The sequence below is a fragment of the Arachis ipaensis genome, chromosome B10 (assembly GCF_059453495.1).
Source record: "Arachis ipaensis isolate K30076 ecotype BB chromosome B10, ASM5945349v1, whole genome shotgun sequence".
Lineage (NCBI taxonomy): Eukaryota > Viridiplantae > Streptophyta > Magnoliopsida > Fabales > Fabaceae > Arachis > Arachis ipaensis.
The window spans coordinates 44,564,847-44,584,979 of record NC_142435.1 but is presented as its reverse complement, the minus strand read 5'-3'; the positions used below and the strand labels follow the sequence as shown (position 1 = coordinate 44,584,979).

The window sequence follows — 20,133 nt, the reverse complement described above, 5'->3', positions numbered from 1 at the left end:
CGTTGATCCAGCTGTCCCATGGGTTATGGGTAAGTCGACAGTAAACCCTAAAGGCATCAAGATCATTTATCTAAACGATGAGGCTCGGCTATGGCAACAAATTCTGAGCAACTATGTTATGCCAAGCACTCACGAAAATGAAGTGCTAGCTGCCATGATTACCCTCATCTGGTGCATCATGGAAGGCAAGGACCTGTACCTTCCCTGATTTATCCAGCACTACATGGCCAGGGTTCATGTCCGAGGCACTCTGCCCTTCCCCTATCTGATTACCCAGATGGGCCGCCGAGCTGAGGTACCCTGGGAGCTTGAGGATGAGAAACCACCAGCCGTCGACTGTAAGAAGATCATCCCACATGGCAGGAAGTTCGAGGCTCTGGGCTACAAACCACCCTCTCTTACTGCCTCTGCTGATGCAGCCACATCTTCTGCTGTCCCTTCAGAACCTGATGCACCACCCACACCCACAGCACCCTCACCTGCTTCCCAGCCCATCTACCACCTTGTGCACCGACTATTTGAGCACCTGGATCGGATGGAGCGTCGCAGTAAGCGACGCTATGAGCATTTGAAGCTGATGATCCGGTCGGGACACATTGACATCCCCTCCGAGCCTGACACACCATCGGAGCCATCTGAGGAGGAGGCGGATGAGCATGAGGAGGATGCACGGGCAGAGCCCCAGCAGGTAGAGCCCCAGCATGAGGAGCCTCAGTAGACACAGCCGGCAGATCCACAGGCACTATACAGGCAGAGCCTCAGGCACCTTCACTGCCAGAGCCCATACAGAAAGCATCAACACACCCTTCCGGAGGTGACGACCCTTCACACCCAGCCTGATTGAGCATCGAGGACGATGCTATTATATAAGTGTGGGGAGGTCGCCATCTTTGGCGAATTTTATTTTGGTGAACTACTTTCAGACCCTTTTTATCCTATTTTTGCTTTATTTTATTTTATTTTATCTTATTTTCCTTCCAATAGTTGCACATTTTCTTTTACTGTACTTTTGTTTATTCCTACTTTGTTACATTTTGCACTTTGGGCTGTATATATCTTAGATATTTAGCTTCATTTGCACTCTTAGCTTATTAGTTGTGATATAGAAAATATGGATTATTAAGTTTATTTTACCCTTTTTAGCATATGAGAATTTGGTTTAATTGAAAATAGAGAGTAAACTAGAAATTTTTAGTTTTTCATAATCACAACAATCCACTTAGTATATATATAGATATATAATAATAAATGTTGGTAAATTGACGATATTTTTCAAGAAATATATTTATTTTTATAAAAGCCATTTAAAGATTCACATTGATTAGAGTTGAAACTCTTTATCCCTACTTGCATGATATACCTGACTGATATATGGTTTTTGAGCCAAAGAACACACAACCCGTGAGTTTCTGAGCTTAATTGCATGGTTACATTATTTAACCATAGTTTTCATTCCTGTGTGTTTCTTCACTATGATTGCAAACTTTACTTTGTTCTATTCCATATGTCCAATATAGAATGTATTTACATGCTTGTATATGATTGAGGCCATTACTTGTTTTTGCTCACTTATCCCAAATAGCCTACCCTTTTAAGTCACCCTTGTTTGCCATCTTGAGCCTTTTAATCCCATTTATTCCATATTTTACCACATCACTAGTCTTAAGCAGAAAAACAAATTAATTACATCCAAATTGAATCTTTGGTTAGCTTAAGATAGAGATTGTGTATCCACTAAGTGTGGGAGAAACTGTGGGAACATGGGTTGATAGGAAAAGTATTCAATTGATAAATTATTTAGAATTTGGGTGCATGGTCATGTAAAACCAAAATAATTAAAATGACATGTGCATTGATATGTTATGCTTAAAAAATTTTATAATTAAATAAATAAATAAGGGGACACAAAATTACCCCAGTATTAAGTTTAGTAAAAATCAATGCACATATGATAAAATTAAAAATAATTTGGTGCATCGGTATGTTATACAAAAGTGGGAAAATTGGGTAGCTAGGCATATGTTAGTTTTGTATAGAGTATGTACATGTTAGGTGAGATCTTAGACTAATCAAGGATTCAATTTATAGCTCACTTGGCCATACATATATCCTCACCCTTGCCTTAACCCCATTACAACCTTGAAAAGACCTCATGATGTTTGCATGTATACATTAAATATTTGTTGATTGGTTAGATGAAGGACAAAGTTTTAGAAAGCATGACTAGAGAAGAGTAGAATGATTAGAGTGTATATACAAATCCAGTGAGGGTTCAATAGCTCATTTTCATACATCCATGTTTAATCACTGATTGTCTTGCAAGTTTGTGAACTCTTTTGATTAACTCAACTCAATTGTGAATGTGTTTTAACATGATTCGGCCCTTGGTTGTGCATATATGATTCCTTGAAAATTTGACTCAATCTAACCACATGTAAGCTTTATATATATAGGTGGATAATAATTAGAATTGCATGATTCATTTAGGTAGTTTGCATTTAGATAGATTGCATTGCATAGATTCCACCATTCTACCTTCACTCTTTTTCAGTTTCTCTTGAATTTAGCATGAGGACATGCTAATGTTTAAGTGTGGGGAGGTTGATAAACCACTATTTTATGATTTATCTTGTGCTCAATTAAGTGGTTTTTATCAAGTCTTTGCTCACTTATTCATATAATTTGCATGGTTTTACAATTCCTTTCTTATTCTGTGACATATGTGAAAACATATTTCCTATGCCTTACAACTATTAATTTTAATTACCCTTTATTACCATTTGATGAGCGGATAATTTATACCCTTTTTGGCATTGTTTTTACATAGTTTTTAGTAAGATTTAGTTACTTTTTATTATATTTTTATTAGTTTTTATTCAAAAATTACATTTCTGGACTTTACTATGAGTTTGTGTATTTTTCTATAATTTCAAGTATTTTCTGGCTAAAATTGAGGGACCTGAGCAAAAATCTGATTCAGAGGCTGAAAAATGAAATATATTTTCTCGAGCTACAGAAGTCCAATTAGCGCGCTCTCAATTGCGTTGGAAAGTAGACATCCTGGGCTCTCCAAGAAAATATAATAGTTTATATATTGCCCGAGATTTGATGGCCCAAACTGGCATCCAAAGTCAGCCTAAAACTTTCTAGCGTAAAACGCCAGAACTGGCACCTTTTTTGGCGTTAAACGCCCATTCTGGCACTCAGGGTGGCATTTAACGCCAACTTTGGGCATATGAACGTGAAAGCTTGAAAGCTCAGCCCAGGCACGCACCAAGTGGTTCTCAGAAGTGGATTTCTGCACTATCTGCGCTTAGTTACTCATTTTCTGTAAACCTGAGTTACTAGTCTAGTATAAAAACTACTTTTAAGGATTCATTTTGTAACTTATGAAATTTTTTACACTTCATATTGTATTTTCTATAGCATGAGTCTCTAAACCCCATAGGTGGGGGTGAGGAGCTCTGCTGTGTTTCAATGGATTAATGCAATTACTATTGTTTTCTATTCAATCATGCTTGATTTCATTCTAAGATACTCACTCGTACTTCAATATGGAGAATATGATGATCCGTGACACTCATCATTATCCTCAACCTATGAACGCGTGCCTGACAACCACTCCCGTTCTATCTGAGCTTAATGTAGTCATTGGGCAACAGCTTGAGTGTGTATCTCTTGGGTTTCTAATCCACGGACCGAGTCCGGAGGTTAGAACCTTCGTGGTATAGGCTAGAATCAATTGGCATCATTCCTAGGATCCAGAAAGTCTAAACCTTGTCTGTGGTATTCCGAGTAGGATCTTGGAAGAGATGACTGTGACGAGCTTCAAACCTGCGAATGTTGGGCACAGTGACAGTGTGCAAAAGGACAAGGGTCTTATTCCGACGCTAGTGGGAACCGACAGATGATTAGCCGTGCGGTAGCTGTACATGGTATTTTTCATCCGAGACGAGAAATCCGACAGTTGATTAGCCGTGCAGAGATCGTACCTTGTATTTTTCATCCAAGAGGATCATAAAGCTTGCCATTAAAGGAAGCCATGCGTGTTTGGAGAAGAAGGCAGTAGGAAAGCAGAGATTCAGAGGACAGAGCATCTCCGGAACCTCAGCCTATTTCTCATTACTGAATCACAAGTACTATTTATTTCATGTTATTTATTTTTCATAAATACAATCACTCTTATCATTAATCTCCTGACTAAGATTTACAAAATAACTATAGCTTGCTTCAAGCTGACAATCTCCGTGGGATCGACCCTTACTCACGTAAGGTATTACTTGGACGACCCAGTGCACTTGCTGGTTAGTTGTGCGGAGTTGTGAAAAGTGTAATCACAATTTCGTGCACCAAGTTTTTGGCGTCGTTGTAGGGGATTGTTCGAGTTTGGACAAATAACGGTTTATTTTGTTGCTTAGATTAGAAAAAATCTATCTTTTGGGTTTAGAGTCACTAAAATTGAGTCTTCTATTATTGTTTTTGGTTAAAATTTAAAATCCTTATTTTATTTTTCTAAATTGTTTTCAAAAATTAAAAAAAAAACCAATAACTTTATAATTTAGTCTTCTGTTTGAGATTAGTTTTATGTTTTAAGTTTGGTGTCAATTGCATGATTTTATTTTTCTTTCAATTTTTCGAATTATATGTTCTTAGTTCTTTCTTAATCTTCAAGTTGCTCTTATTTATTTTCCTTGTTTGATCTTTAGTTTTTCTTGTTTTGTGCCTTTTCTTGTTTTTCTTGTGCATTTTCAAATTATTAGTGTCCAAAATATAAAATTTTTAAGTTTGGTGTCCTTTGTGTTTCTATTTTCTTAAAAATTTTTAAAATTTATTCTTGGTGTTCATCTTGATTTTCAAAGTGTTCTTGGTGTTCATCTTGACATTCAAAGTTTTCCTGTTTGCTTTCTTTTTTTTGATCTAAAAATTCTAAGTTTGGTGTCATTTTATTATTTTTCTCTTTCCTCATTAAATTCAAAAATTCAAAAAAATATCCTTTCCTTTATTTGCTCATTATTTTCGAATTCCTTAGGTTGACTTAGTCAAAATTTTTAAAATTTGGTAGTTTCTTGTTAGGCAAGTTAAAATTTCAATTTAAGAAAATTTATCTTCTTAAATCTTTTTCAAAACAAATTCTTTTTCAAATTTCTTTTATTATTTTTCGAAAATCCTTTAAAAAAAATTTTCAAAATCTTTTTCTTTTCTTATTCATAATTTTCGAATTACGTGTACCATTTTATTATTTTGATTGAAAAATTTTAAGTTTGCTGTTTCCTTGTTGAGAAAGTTTCAATCTTCAAATTTTAAAACCATATCCAAAATTTTTTAAATCTTCTTAATTAGCCATTTTAGTATTTGAATTTTTTTATTTATTTTAATCTATTTTATTTTATTTTATTTTATTTAATTTTTGAAGCTTATTTTTCTAGTTTCCAATTATTTTATTTTATTTTCTTCTCTTTTGAATTCGGTTAGCATTAAATAAATAAAATAAAAACAAAAATGTTTTGATTTTTCTTTTACTTTATTTCTATTTTACAATCTACAACATCTCCCTTTCTCCATCATGGACCTAAGTGGAAATGAACAGTACAGAAGGACTCTGGGGTCATATGCTAACCCCACTAATGCTTCCTATGGGAGTAGTATCTGTATACTTCCCATCAGAGCAAGCAGTTTTGAGCTAAATTCTCAGCTCATTATCATGGTGCAGCAAAACTACCAGTATTCTGGTCTTCCACAGGAAGAACGTACTGAGTTTCTGGCACAGTTCTTACAAATTGCTGACACAGTACGTGATAAGGAAGTAGATCAGGATGTCTATATATTATTACTATTAAACAACCAACCCACAGCAAGCATAAGAACATGCAAACAGTTATCAGACAAATTCTTGAATCAATATTTCCCTCCTAAAAGGATTGCACAGCTAAGGCTGGACATCCAAGGCTTTAAACAAGAGGATAATGAATCCCTTTATGATGCCTGAGAGAGGTACAAAGGGATGCTAAGGAGATACCCCTCTGAAATATTTTCAGAATGGGTACAGTTGGATATCTTTTACTATGGCCTTACAGAAAAGGACCAAATATCTTTAGACCACTCAGCTGGTGGATCTATACATATGAGAAAGACAATTGAAGAGGCTCAAGAGCTCATTGATACAGTTGCTAGAAATTAATATCTATACTTAAGTAGTGGGACCTCCATGAAAGAAGAAGCTAATGCAGTATCCACTAAACTTAGTCCTCAAGAACAAGTTGCTAAACTCAATCAGCAATTGCTTATTATAACAAAACAGTTTGCAGAATTCAAAGAGATGCTCCAAGACACTAAAAATGCTAGCCAGAATATGAAAGCACAATTGGATCAGACAAGACAGCAGCTATCTAAACAGATAACAGAAGAATGCCAAGCTGTTCAATTAAGAAGAGGAAAGACATTGAATGTCTCAATTCAAAGCAGCAAAAAGCCAAGAAAGGAACAAATAACAGAGGATTACCAACCCACTACCTAAAATCCCTCTGAGGACAGTAAAAGCCCAGAGAGGAATGATTCTGGCGTTCAAATGCCAGAAAAGGGTAAGAAAGTGGCGTTAAACGCCCAAGGGATGGCCAGTTCTGGTGTCCAAACGCCAGAAAAGGGTGGCAATCTGGCGTTAAACGCCCATGCAACACCCAATTTTGGCATTCAAATGCCAATAAGGGATCAGACACCTACAAGTGCTGATAACAACCCCCTTAAGCAGGCTTCTCCAACCACTTCTGTAGGAAATAAACCTGCAGCAACTAAGGTTAAAGAATACAAAGCCAAGATGCCTTATCCTCAGAAACTCTGCCAAGCGGAACAGGATAAACAATTTGCCCACTTTGCATACTATCTCAGGACCCTTGAAATAAAGATTTCGTTTGCAGAGACACTTGAGCAAATACCTTCTTATGCTAAGTTCATGAAAGAGATCTTAAGTCATAAGAAGGATTGGAGAGAAATTGAAAAAGTTTTTCTCACTGAAGAATACAGTGCAGTCATTCTGAAAAGCTTACCAGAGAAGCTTAAAGACCCCGGAAGCTTTATGATACCATGCACATTAGAGGGTGCTTGTACCAAGACAGCTCTATGTGATCTTGGGGCAAGTATCAACCTAATACCTGCATCTATTATCAAAAAGCTTGGTTTGACTGATGAAGTTAAACCAACCCGAATATGCCTCCAACTTGCTGATGGCTCCATTAAAATCCCATCAGGCATAATTGAGGACATGATTGTCAAGGTTGGGCCATTTGCCTTCCCTACTGACTTTGTAGTGCTAGAAATGGAGGAGCACAAGAGTGGAACTCTTATTCTAGGAAGACCTTTTCTAGCAACTGGACGAACTCTTATTGACGTCCAAAAAGGGGAGATAACCCTGAGAGTCAATGAGGATGAGTTTAAGTTGAATGCTGTCAAAGTTATGCAACATCCAGACACACCAAAAGACTGCCTGAGCGCTGATATTATTGATTCCTTGGTGGAAGAGGTCAATATGACTGAGAGTCTCGAATCAGAGCTAGAAGACATTTTTAAAGATGTTCAGCCTGATCTGGAGGAATCAGAGAAAACAAAAGAACCTCTAAAAACTCCTCAGGAAGAGGATAATCCTCCTAAACCTGAGCTCAAACCACTACCACCCTCTCTGAAATATGCATTTCTAGGAGAAGATGATATTTTTCCTGTGATCATAAGCTCTACCTTAGAGCCACAGGAAGAGAAAGCACTAATTCAGGTGCTAAGGACACACAAGACAGCTCTTGGGTGGTCCATAAGTGATCTTAAGGGCATTAGCCTATCTAGATGCATGCACAAGATCCTATTGGAGGATGATGCTAAGCCAGTGGTTCAACCACAGAGGCGGTTGAATCCAGCCATGAAGGAGGTGGTGCAGAAAGAGGTCACTAAGTTACTAGAGGATGGGATTATTTATCCTATTTCTGATAGCCCCTGGGTGAGCTCTGTCCAAGTTATCCCCAAGAAGAGAGGCATGACAGTAGTTTATAATGAAAAGAATGAACTGGTTCCTACAAGAATAGTTACAGGGTGGCGTATGTGTATTGACTACAGAAGGCTCAATACAGCCACCAGAAAGGATTATTTTCCTTTACCATTCATAGACCAGATGCTAGAGAGACTAGCAGGCCATGAATACTACTGCTTTTTGGATGGCTATTCAGGTTACAACCAAATTGCAGTAGATCCTCAAGACCAAGAGAAAACAGCATTCACATGTCCATCTGGAGTATTTGCCTACAGAAGAATGACATTTGGTCTGTGCAATGCACTTGAAACCTTTCAGAGGTGCATGCTTCTATTTTCTCTGATATGGTAGAGAAATTTCTGAAAGTCTTCATGGATGACTTCTCAATATTTGGAGACTCATTCAGCTCCTGTCTTGATCATCTAGCACTTGTTCTGAAAAGGTACCAAGAGACTAACCTGGTTTTAAACTGGGAGAAATGTCACTTTATGGTGACTGAAGGAATTATCCTTGGGCACAAAATTTTGAACAAAGGAATAGAGGTGGATAAAGCTAAAGTAGAGGTAATTGAAAAATTACCACCACCTACCAATGTTAAGGCAATCAGAAGCTTTCTGGGGCATGCAGGATGCTATAGAAGGTTTATAAAGGATTTTTCAAAAATTGCAAAACCTCTGAGTAATCTGCTAGCTGCTGACACACCATTTGTCTTTGACACGGAGTGTCTACAGGCGTTTGAAACTCTGAAATCTAAGCTGGTTACAGCACCAGTTATTTCTTCACCAAACTGGACATTACCGTTCGAATTGATGTGTGATGCCAGTGACCATGCCATTGGTGCAGTATGGGACAAAGGCATAACAAGCTTTTGCATGTCATTTATTATGCTAGTTGTGTTTTGAATGACGCACAGAAAAATTACACATCCACAGAAAAAGAGTTGCATGCAGTGGTTTATGCCATTGACAAGTTCAGATCTTATTTAGTGGGATCAAAAGTGATTGTGTACACTGACTATGCTGCTCTAAAATATCTCCTCACAAAGCAGGATTCAAAACCCAGACTCATCAGATGGCTGTTGCTTCTGCAAGAGTTTGATATAGAAATAAGAGACAGAAAAGGGACAGAGAACCAGGTAGCAGATCACCTGTCCCGAATAGAACCAGTAGCAGGGGCGTCCCTCCCTCCTACTGAAATCTCTGAAACCTTTTCGGATGAGCAACTCTTTGCCATTCAGGAATTACCATGGTTTGCAGACATTGCAAACTATAAAGCTGCGAGATTCATACCCAAAGAGTACAGTAAGCAACAAATGAAAAAGTTGATTTCTGATGCAAAGTACTACTTGTGGGATGAATCATATCTCTTTAAGAGGTATGCAGATGGAGTAATCTGCAGATGTGTGCCTAGAGAAGAGGCACAGAAGATCTTATGGCATTGCCATGGATCACAATATGGAGGACACTTTGGAGGTAAGTGAACAGCCACCAAGGTTCTCCAATATGGCTTATACTGGCCCACTCTCTATAGAGACTCCCAAGAGTTTGTACGTAACTGTGACAGTTGCCAGAGAGCTGGTAATCTGCCTCATGGTTACGCCATGCCTCAACAAGGGATCTTAGAGATTGAGTTATTTGATGTATGGGGTATTGACTTCATGGGGCCTTTCCCACCATCATACTCAAACACTTATATTTTGGTGGTAGTAGACTATGTATCTAAATGAGTGGAGGTAATTGCAACGCCCAATAATGACACTAAGACAGTAATGAAGTTCCTCCAGAAGCATATATTCAGCAGGTTCGGTGTTTCTAGGACACTGATCAGTGATGGAGGCACTCATTTCTACAATAAACAGCTTGACTCTGCTCTGGTCCGATATGGGATTAACCATAAAGTAGCAACTCCATATCATCCACAGGCAAATGGGCAGGCTGAAGTCTCGAATAGAGAATTAAAATGAATCCTGGAGAGGACTGTAAGTACCCGTAGAAAGGATTGGGCAAGAAGTCTGGATGATGCTCTGTGGGCATACAGAACAGCATTCAAGACTCCTATAGGAACCTCTCCCTACCAGCTTGTGTATGGCAAAGCCTGTCATCTACCAGTGGAGCTAGAACATAAAGCCTACTGGGAGACCAGGTTCCTAAACCTTGATGCTAAGGTAGCTGGAGAGAAAAGATTACTCCAATTGAATGAGCTGGAAGAGTTCAGACTCAGTTCTTTCGAAAATGCTAAAATTTATAAAGAGAAAGCAAAAAGATGGCATGACAAAAGGTTGTCTTCTAGAGTCTTTGAGGCAGGACAGAAGGTCCTACTGTTTAACTCTAGGCTCAGATTGTTCCCTAGGAAGTTGAAATCCCGGTGGAGGGGACCATATGTGATTACAAGTGTGTCACCATATGGTTACGTAGAGCTTCAAGATATTGATTCTGACAAAAAGTTCATTGTTAATGGACAGAGAATCAAATATTATCTTAAAGGCAATGTTGAGCAAGAATGCTCAAAGCTGAGACTAAATTAAAAGCTCAGTAAAGTCCAGCTAAAGACAGTAAAGAAGCGCTTACTGGGAGGCAACCCAGCCATTATTAGATGTTTATAACAATTATATAAGTTTATTTAATTTTGTTAATTATGTTTGTTAATGCTTGTCAGTGAAAAAGTCAAGGAAATGAAGGTTCAGAACATAAAACAGAAGAATCACAGAGAAAAAGGGCTCACTGGCGTTAAAACGCCAATAAAGAGGCAAATTGGGCGTTAAACGCCAGAATGGCTATCATTTTGGGCGTTTAATGCCAGTAAAGATATCATTCTGGGTGTTAAACGCCAGAATGGGCAGCATTCTGGGCGTTTAACGCCAGAAACAGCAGCATCCTGAGCATTCAGAAAAATGCCCAGTAAGAAAGGATTTTTGGCGTTTAACGCCAGTCAGGGTGTCTGGCTGGGCATTAAACACCCAAAATGGCCACCAGATGGGCGTTAAACGCCAGAATGGCTATCATTCTGGGTGTTTAACGCCAGAACAGCTAAGGGAGAGGTAATTTCGTTTCCAATTCAATTTTTTTTTCAAATCTTCTTGTTTTACTTCAAAATTTTCTGCATCCAAACATTACAAACATTCAATTTTAATTTCCATTCACAAAAATTTCATAACCTTATAAATTCTTTTAATTCTCTTTCAATTCTTTTCAATTCTTTTTCAAAAACTCATTCATCTTTCCAATTTCTTTTCAAATATTTTTAACTCATTCATATTATCTTTTATTTCTTAGATGCATAAACAAAAATTCAGATTTAATCTCCTCATATCTTTTTCCTATCTTTTAAATTTTTGTAAAGAATCTCATCTTTTCATATCATGTTTATCTTTTATCAATCATATCTTTCAATCATATCTTCTTCTAAAATCTCAAAACCATTCCCTTCCTCCCCTCTTTTTATACATTCGGCCATCCCCCTTCCTCCATCATTCAAATCCTTCTCTCCATCTATTCATCTTCTTTCTTTACTTTTGCTTGAGGACAAGCAAACCTCTAAGTTTGGTGTGATTTTCCGTAATCATTGACCAAGATCATGGCCCCTAAAGGAAAACAAACCACTCCAAGAAGCAAGAAAGAAAACAATCCAAAACCAAAATGGATGCGTGAGAGATTCTGTACCAAAGAACATGCAGATCATTACTTCAAAATAGTGTGCAGAAGATCAGTGATCCTGGAAGTCAAGTTCGATATGAAAGAAGACGAATATCCGGAGATCCAAGAGTAGATTCGAAACAGAGGCTGGGAAATCCTATCTAATCCTAAGATGAATGTGGGAAAAAACATGGTCCAGGAATTCTATGCAAATCTGTGGCTGACAGATAAGCAAAGAATGGAGGGAACTGCCTTCCACACTTTTCGAACCATGGTCAGAGGGAGGATTATCTACTTCTATCTTGACAAAGTGAGAGAAGTCCTCAAACTTCCTCAACTGGAGGATGATCTAGAATCCTTTAATAGGAGAATGGCTAAAGATAAAAAGCTGGATCAAGTTCTAGAGGACATATGCCTCCCTGGAACCAAGTGGATAACCAATGCAAAAGGTGTTCCAAACCAATTGAAGAGAGGAGACCTTAAGCCAGTTGCTAGGGGCTGGCTGGATTTTATTGGGCGGTCTATACTTCCCACCAGTAATCACTCTGAAGTCACTGTCAAAAGAGCAGTGATGATTCACTGTATTATGCTGGGAAAGAAGTGGAGGTTCATCAGCTAATTCCTTGTGAAATTTACTTATTTGCAAACAAGGAATCTACTGAAGCCAAATTGGCTTACCCAAGCTTGATCAGTCTGTTATGTAAAGATGCGGGAGTACAGATAGGTGTGAATGAGTATATCCCAGTTGAACACCCAATCACTAAAAGGGTAATGGATGGACCTCAAGTTCAAGACAACCTCACCAAGAGGAGGGCGCATGAACTCCTCCCAGAAATTCCTCAATTTGACTATTGGGCCCGCTTAGAAGCATCTGTCAACAAGCTGCAAGAATCTATGGATCAACTCAGAGAAGAGCAGCAGAATCAGAACAGCATGCTCTGCAAACTGCTCAGAGAACAAGAGGAGCAAGGGCGTGAGCTACATGAACTAAAGCGCCAGAAGGTGATCCTTGAAGAGTCGGACATCCTACAGATTGAAGGAGCACCTATATCTCAAAATAAAGGTTGTTGAGTCCTAACTCTCTGATAACTTTTATTATTAGAAACCTATTTTAAGAGTTACATAAGCATTAGTATTAGAGTCATTTATTTTTATGTCTTTAATTTTCTTTCTTTTATTATTATTTGTTTGCTTTTATGTTTATTTTATGTCTTATTCCATGATCAATAAAGTTTAGAGTCTATGTCTTAAAGTTATGAATGATTCCATGAATCCCTCACCTTTCTTAATTGAATAATATTTTTATTTGCAAAAGAAAAAGAAGTACATGATTTCGAATTCTATCTTGAAATTAGTTTAATTATCCTGATGTAGTGGCAATACTTTTTGTTTTCTGAATGAATGCTTGAACAGTGCATATTTTTGAATTTATTATTTATGAATGTTAAAATTGTTGGCTCTTGAGAGAATAAAGAAAAAAGAGAAATGTTATTGATAATCTGAAAAATCATAAAATTGATTCTTGAAGCAAGAAAAAGCAGTCAAAAACACAAAGCTTGCGAAAAAAAAAGAGAAGAAAAAGAAAGAAAAAGAAAAAGCAAGCAGAAAAAGCCAATAGCCCTTTAAACCAAAAGGCAAGGGTAAAGAGGATCCAAGGCTTTGAGCATTAATGGATAGGAGGGCCCACAGGAATAAAATCCTGGCCTAAGCGACTAAATCAAGCTGTCCCTAACCATGTGCTTGTGGCGTGAAGGTGTCAAGTGAAAAGCTTGAGACTGAGCAGTTAAATTCGTGGTCCAAAAGCAAAAAGAGTGTGCTTAAGAGCTCTAGGCACCTCTAACTGGGGACTCTAGCAAAGCTGAGTCACAATCTGAAAAGGTTCACCCAGTTATGTGCCTGTGGCATTTATGTATCTGGTGGTAATACTGGAAAATAAAATGCTTAGGGTCACAGCCAAGACTCATAAAGTAGCTGTGTTCAAGAATAAACATACTGAACTAAGAGAATCAATAACACTATCTGAATTTTGAGTTCCTATAGATGCCAATCATTCTAAACATCAAAGGATAAAGTGAGATGCCAAAACTGTTCAGAAGCAAAAAGGCTACAAGTCCCGCTCATCTAATTAAAGCTAATCTTCATTGATAAGTTTGGAATTCATTGTATATTCTCTTCTTTTTATCCTATTTTGTTTTCAGTTGCTTGGGGACAAGCAACAATTTAAGTTTGGTGTTGTGATGAGCGGATAATTTATACCCTTTTTGGCATTATTTTTACATAGTTTTTAGTAAGATTTAGTTACTTTTTATTATATTTTTATTAGTTTTTATTCAAAAATCACATTTCTGGACTTTATTATGAGTTTGTGTGTTTTTCTGTAATTTCAAGTATTTTCTGGTTGAAATTGAGGGACCTGAGCAAAAATCTGATTTAGAGGCTGAAAAAGGACTGCATATGCTGTTGGATTCTGACCTTGCTGCACTCGAAATGGATTTTCTCGAGCTACAGAAGTCCAATTGGAGAGCTCTCAATTGATTTGGAAAGTAGAGATCCTGGGCTTTCCAGCAATTAGTAATAGTCCATACTTTGCCTAAGATTTTAGGGCCCAAACTAGCGTCCAAAGTCAGCCTAAAACTTTCTGGCGTAAAACGCCAGAACTGGCACCTTTTTCAGCATTAAACGCCCATTCTGGCACTCAGGGTGGCGTTTAACGCCAACTTTGGGCACATGAACGTGAAAGCTTGAAAGCTCAGCCCATGAACGCACCAAGTGGGTCCTAGAAGTGGATTTCTGCACTATCTGCGCTTAGTTACTCATTTTCTGTAAACCTGAGTTACTAGTCTAGTATAAAAACTAATTTTAAGGATTCATTTTGTAACTTATGACATTTTTTACACTTCATATTGTATTTTCTTCGGCATGAGTCTCTAAACCCCATAGGTGGGGGTGAGGAGCTCTGCTGTGTTTCAATGGATTAATGCAATTACTACTGTTTTTCTATTCAATCATGCTTGATTTCATTCTAAGATACTCACTCGTACTTCAATATGGAGAATATGGTGATCCGTGACACTCATCATTATCCTCAACCTGTGAATGCATGCTTGACAACCACTCCCGTTCTATCTGAGCTCAACGTAGTCATTGGGTGACAGCTTGAGTGTGTATCTTTTGGGTTTCTAATCCACGGACCGAGTCCGAAGGTTAGAACCTTCGTGGTATAGGCTAGAATCAATTGGCAGCATTCCTGGGATCCGGAAAGTCTAAACCTTGTCTGTGGTATTCCGAGTAGGATTTGGGAAGGAATGACTGTGACGAGCTTCAAATCTGCGAATGTTAGGCACAGTGACAGTGTGCAAAAGGACAAGGGTCTTATTTCGACGCTAGTGGGAACCGACAGATGATTAGCCGTGCGGTAGCTGTACATGGTATTTTTCATCCGAGACGAGAAATCCGACAGTTGATTAGCCATGCATAGATCGTACCTGGTATTTTTCATCCGAGAGGATCATAAAGCTTGCCATTGAAGGAAGCCATGCGTGTTTGGAGAAGAATGCAGTAGGAAAGTAGAGATTCAGAGGACAGAGCATCTCCGGAACCTCAGCCTGTTTCTCATTACTGAATCACAAGTACTATTTATTTCATGTTATTTATTTTTCATAAATACAATCACTCATATCATTAATCTCCTGACTAAGATTTACAAAATAACTATAGCTTGCTTCAAGTCGACAATCACCGTGGGATCGACCCTTACTCACGTAAGGTATTACTTGGACGACCCAGTGCACTTGCTGGTTAGTTGTGCGGAGTTGTGAAAAGTGTAATCACAATTTTGTGCACCACCATTCGATGCCGTGATCTGTGTGTTAAGTATTTTTCAGGCTTTATAGGGCAGAAATGGCTTAGAGGACAGAAAAGAAACATGCAAAAATGGAAGGAACTCGCGAAAATAAAGTTTTGAAGAAAATGGCAGCGATGCGCACGCATGGACGACGCAGACGCATGCTTAGTGCAGAGCACAAGCGACGCGTACGCGTGACTACCACGTACGCGTGACAAGGAAAACTTCCAAATGACACGCACGGGTGACCTACGCGTACGCGTGACAGACGCCACGTGCAGAAAGCTGCAGAATTCGCCCCCAGCAATTTCTGGGCTCTTTTTCGGCCCAAATCCAAGCCCAAAAACACAGAATAGAGGCTGGAGAATGAGGAAATCAATTCATTCATCAATCATTCATTCATTATATACAATTTTTAGTTTCTAGAGAGAGAGGCTCTCTCCTCTCTCTCTTAGGTTTTAGGAATTAGGATTTCTCTTAGTTTATGGTTTATTCCTTCTCAATTCCAGGTTCAATGTTCCTTTAATTTAGTTTCTTTTCTACTTTTATTTATTCTAAGCATTCTGGTTTATTTATTCCCTTTATTGATTATTTAATGTTGCCACTTTGATTCATGAACTCCATGTTAGATTTGAATTTCTATTTAATATAATTTGAGGTATTTCAGATTTAAGATTGCTTTATTCAATTCATGTTATTGATGCTTTTAAATTAATTTAGATTTTTCTCCTTTGATTTGGTGGAGTAATTGGTGACACTTGAGTTATCAAACTCCATTGTTGATTGAAAATTGGAATTTGCTGATTGATTTGGATCCCTCTAAAGCTAGTCTTTCCTCAGGAGTTGACTAGGACTTGAGGAATCCCATTAATTGGTCCACTTGACTTTCCTTTATTTAGTAAGGGTTAACTAAGTGGGAGCAAAAGCCAATTCTCATCACAATTGATAAGGATAACTAGGATGGAATTTCCAGTTCTTATACCTTGCAATGGTTTTTATGATAATTAATTTACTTTCTTGCCAATTTATTTCCTTGTTCCCTATTTCAAAAACTCAAAAAGATACTTTTTCATAACCAATAATAAATCATACTTCCATGTAATTCCTTGAGAGACGACCCAAGGTTTAAATACTTCAGTTATAAATTTTATTGGGTTTGCTTTAGTGACAACCAAAACTTTTGTACGAAAAGATTTTCTATTAGTTTAGAAACTATACTTTCAACGAGAATTCATTTGCAAAATTCTTTACTGATAGAAACCCGCTCGTCAAGACCTTTGTGCAGATAAATGAAAGAATACATTGATCTCTCAGCACCAGAGACAAACTAATCACCAAATGGGTTCAATGGATTGAATTGGCCTTCTGCTGGAATTAGGGGTGTTCTGTTTGCGATTTGGTTCAATTTTTAGAAGAAAATTCATCTGATCCAATTTTGTATTATTTTTTTGGTTCGGTTTGGTTTGGTTTTTTTATCAAAACCAACCAAACCAAACTAATTGAAATCGGTTTGATTTAATTCGGTTTTTTGGTTTTTACATTCATTAAAAAGATTTCATGTTCTAATAATATATGAGGAACTAAAACCTTCTTAACTTATTTTCAAATCAGTGATATTAATATAGAATACATAAAGGCCAAGACACTTGGTCTAGTAAAATGGTGCTGATTTGCAAGACAATTGGCTCCTATTTAGTGCTTTATTGTCATCAAAATTCAGTGAAGAGGATTCGCATATGTCTGGATGCATACTATACCTGCCATGATAAAAAAATCAAGAAAAGGATTCAAGACAAATTCAGCACAAAGTTTCAAATATTTGATCCAAGTGGAAACTAGTCCCATGTAGAATTTATCTACTTCCCATACATTCTGTTCGTTCAAGCGTAGTGGCAAGAAAAATTAAACAAGAATACAGAACAAATTTTCAAACAAAAATTATCAAACAGAACAACAAATTTAGTGATCGAGAGAGGGAATTTTCTGTGTTTCATAGAATGGGAGTTGGCATTCTTATTTCGGTTGCAGGCATTTCGGCCGTAGTTGTGGTGGAGATCATGCCTATGCAGCGTGTGAGAGAGCTCAACCTTATTTACAAATATGTTGCTGTAACCATTAGTGTGCTCTGGCAAATACCTCAAAACTTCTTATTGGGTGCATCCAAGGTATTCATGTTTGCCGGACAGGTTGAGTTCTTATACGATCAATCTCTCGATGCTATGCGATCTTTATGCACAACACTGCCACTTGTGAGTTTTGCACTGGGGAACTACTTGAACTCTTTGATTCTTACTGTGGTAATTCACTTTACGACACAAGGCAGAAAACTAGGATGGATACTGGATAACTTGAACGAAGGTCATCTTGATTACTTTTTCTGGCTTTTAGCTGGACTTAGTTTCTTAAATTTGTTGGTATACATTGTCACCGCCAAAAACTACAAGAAGAAGAAGGCTATTGCTATTTTTTAAGGCCTTCAGGCATATCTATCTAGAGTGGAAGCATGTTATGACATTTCCTTTTTTTTCTTTTTGGTGATTATTCTTTATCTGAGAACTAGCTCAGGAACACAGCCTAAATCATCTAATATATTATTCTTTATTATAAAAGTTTACTGGGCTCTCCCTACTCTGCAATATAAGCTTCATTGCTTCAATCCCCCCCCTTACTCCCTTAGCTTTGACACAATACAACATCCAAAATATCAAAAAAAGAGGAAAAATAATTTTATATATATATATATATATATATATATATATATATATAGATAGATAAGGAGAGGGGGATAATTATTCAATGGTGGGGCTCCTCTCTCTCTTTCTTTCTCTCTCTCTCTTGGCCTTTTCTACCTACTTGCCTTATACAAAAACCGGACCCTCCACTCACAACCAAATATGAGATAATTATTCACTTTTAGTGCAATACTATTTGCTACAATAACACTATTATATCTACTATCTTATTCCATTCTACTAAGCTACTTGTTCATCATCATAATGGATAAACATGAACCTGAAGTAGTTAGAAGCACTAGCAGTTATGTCAACAATGGGAACATCAATGATCATGAAGGCGACATCATTAGGTGGTTCGAGGAAGTGTCCACGAAGGCTGGTGCGGTCCAAACGGAGGTGCTATGCTGGTTCCTGAAAGAGAATTTCAAGGTGGAATATCTGAAGAAATGGTTGTTAGTAGGGAAGGAAGAGATTAATGTGGCAGAGATGGATGCATGTGCTTTGGAATCTCTTTTCACTTCTGTGGTTCCTCTTTGCTCTCATGAGGATTTTGAACCATTTATTCAAAGGGTTGCAGATGGGGACACTACCTCTATACTCACTCAGCAACCCATAACCACTCTTCCACTAGCATGTTGTAGTTAACCACCATGTAATTTGAATTCACTATCTATTATATGGCAATTGTGTATAATTGATGTATTTTTTTGTTAGGTGATTGATGAACGGATATTTTATATGCCTTTTGACATCATTTTCATATAGTTTTTAGCATGTTTTGTTTAAGTTTTATTAAGTTTTCATAAGTTTTTGTACAAAATTCACATTTTTAGATTCTACTTTGAGTTTGTGTGTTTTTATGCAATTTCAAGTATTTTCTAGCTGAAATTGAGGAGCTGGAGCAAAATTCTGTTTTAGAGACAGAGAAAGCACTGCAGATGTTGTCAGGATATAACCTCCGTGCACTCGAAAGAGCTTTTCTGGAGCTACAGCCTACAGAGGTCCAAATAGAGCATTCTCAATGGCTAAGGAAAGCTAACATCCATGGCTTTTCAGAAACATATAATTGTTCATACTTTGCTTCAGAATAGAAGGCCCAAAACTGGCATTCAACGCTCGCCATCTATGCTAGGCCAGGTGTCTAACGCCCACAAGGGTGTAGCCAGCATTCCAACGCCCAAAAAGGACCCCCAAGCAAGCGTTCAACACCAAGGAGCCACGCTAGCTCGTGGAGACACTCAAGGCTCAGCCCAAACACTCACCAAGGGGCCCCGGAAGTGGATTTTTGCACTAAAAAACTGTTTTACCCTTCTTATGTAATCTTTAGTCATTCAATTAGTATTTAAAGGAGAAAATTACCCTTGTTTAGGATCTTCGCCCATCTTTCCTGGCATATTTTGAACCTTTTATTATATTTCTCTATAAGTATGAGTTTCTAAACCTCCTAGGTTGAGGCTAGGAGCTTGACGGGTGGAAAAATGCCTGTCAAGAAATTTTAACAAAAGCAGCATTTTGAGTACAGTCCTAACCGACGAAATTTCCACTATCAATTTAAAAGATGTCACAATTAAGAACAAATAACTGGGAGTAGAATTCCTAAGTCGTTTCCCAAAGAGTTGACACAAGGTGCAATTTATTGGTCAGGAATTTTCTGAGAAACTTTTGATGTTTGAGAACGGAAAAATAAATAACTAAAAATCAAAGCAATGAATGATAGCAAGATGTGTTATGTATTTGAATTAAAAGGCCTTGGCTGAGAGAAGATTAATTGGAGTTTCTATCCTTATTGACTTTCCCAAGTATAATAGTAAAAAGGTTGTTGCTTCCACTCAGTTATCCTCTTACAGTTGCAAAGGAAGGCCAAGTGGGTAACACTAACTTTGATTCACAAGTCCTAATCCCTTCCTAGGGAAG

At 37.6% G+C, this 20,133-nt stretch overlaps 2 pseudogenes; both read left to right on the top strand.

Moving 5' to 3' along the window:
* The first annotated feature begins 277 nt into the window (after positions 1-277).
* On the top strand, positions 278-17,955 carry LOC148579877 (protein NRT1/ PTR FAMILY 8.3 pseudogene; annotated as a pseudogene).
* A 525-nt stretch (positions 17,956-18,480) lies between these two features.
* On the top strand, positions 18,481-18,864 carry LOC148579876 (indole-3-acetic acid-amido synthetase GH3.10 pseudogene; annotated as a pseudogene).
* Positions 18,865-20,133: the final 1,269 nt, after the last annotated feature.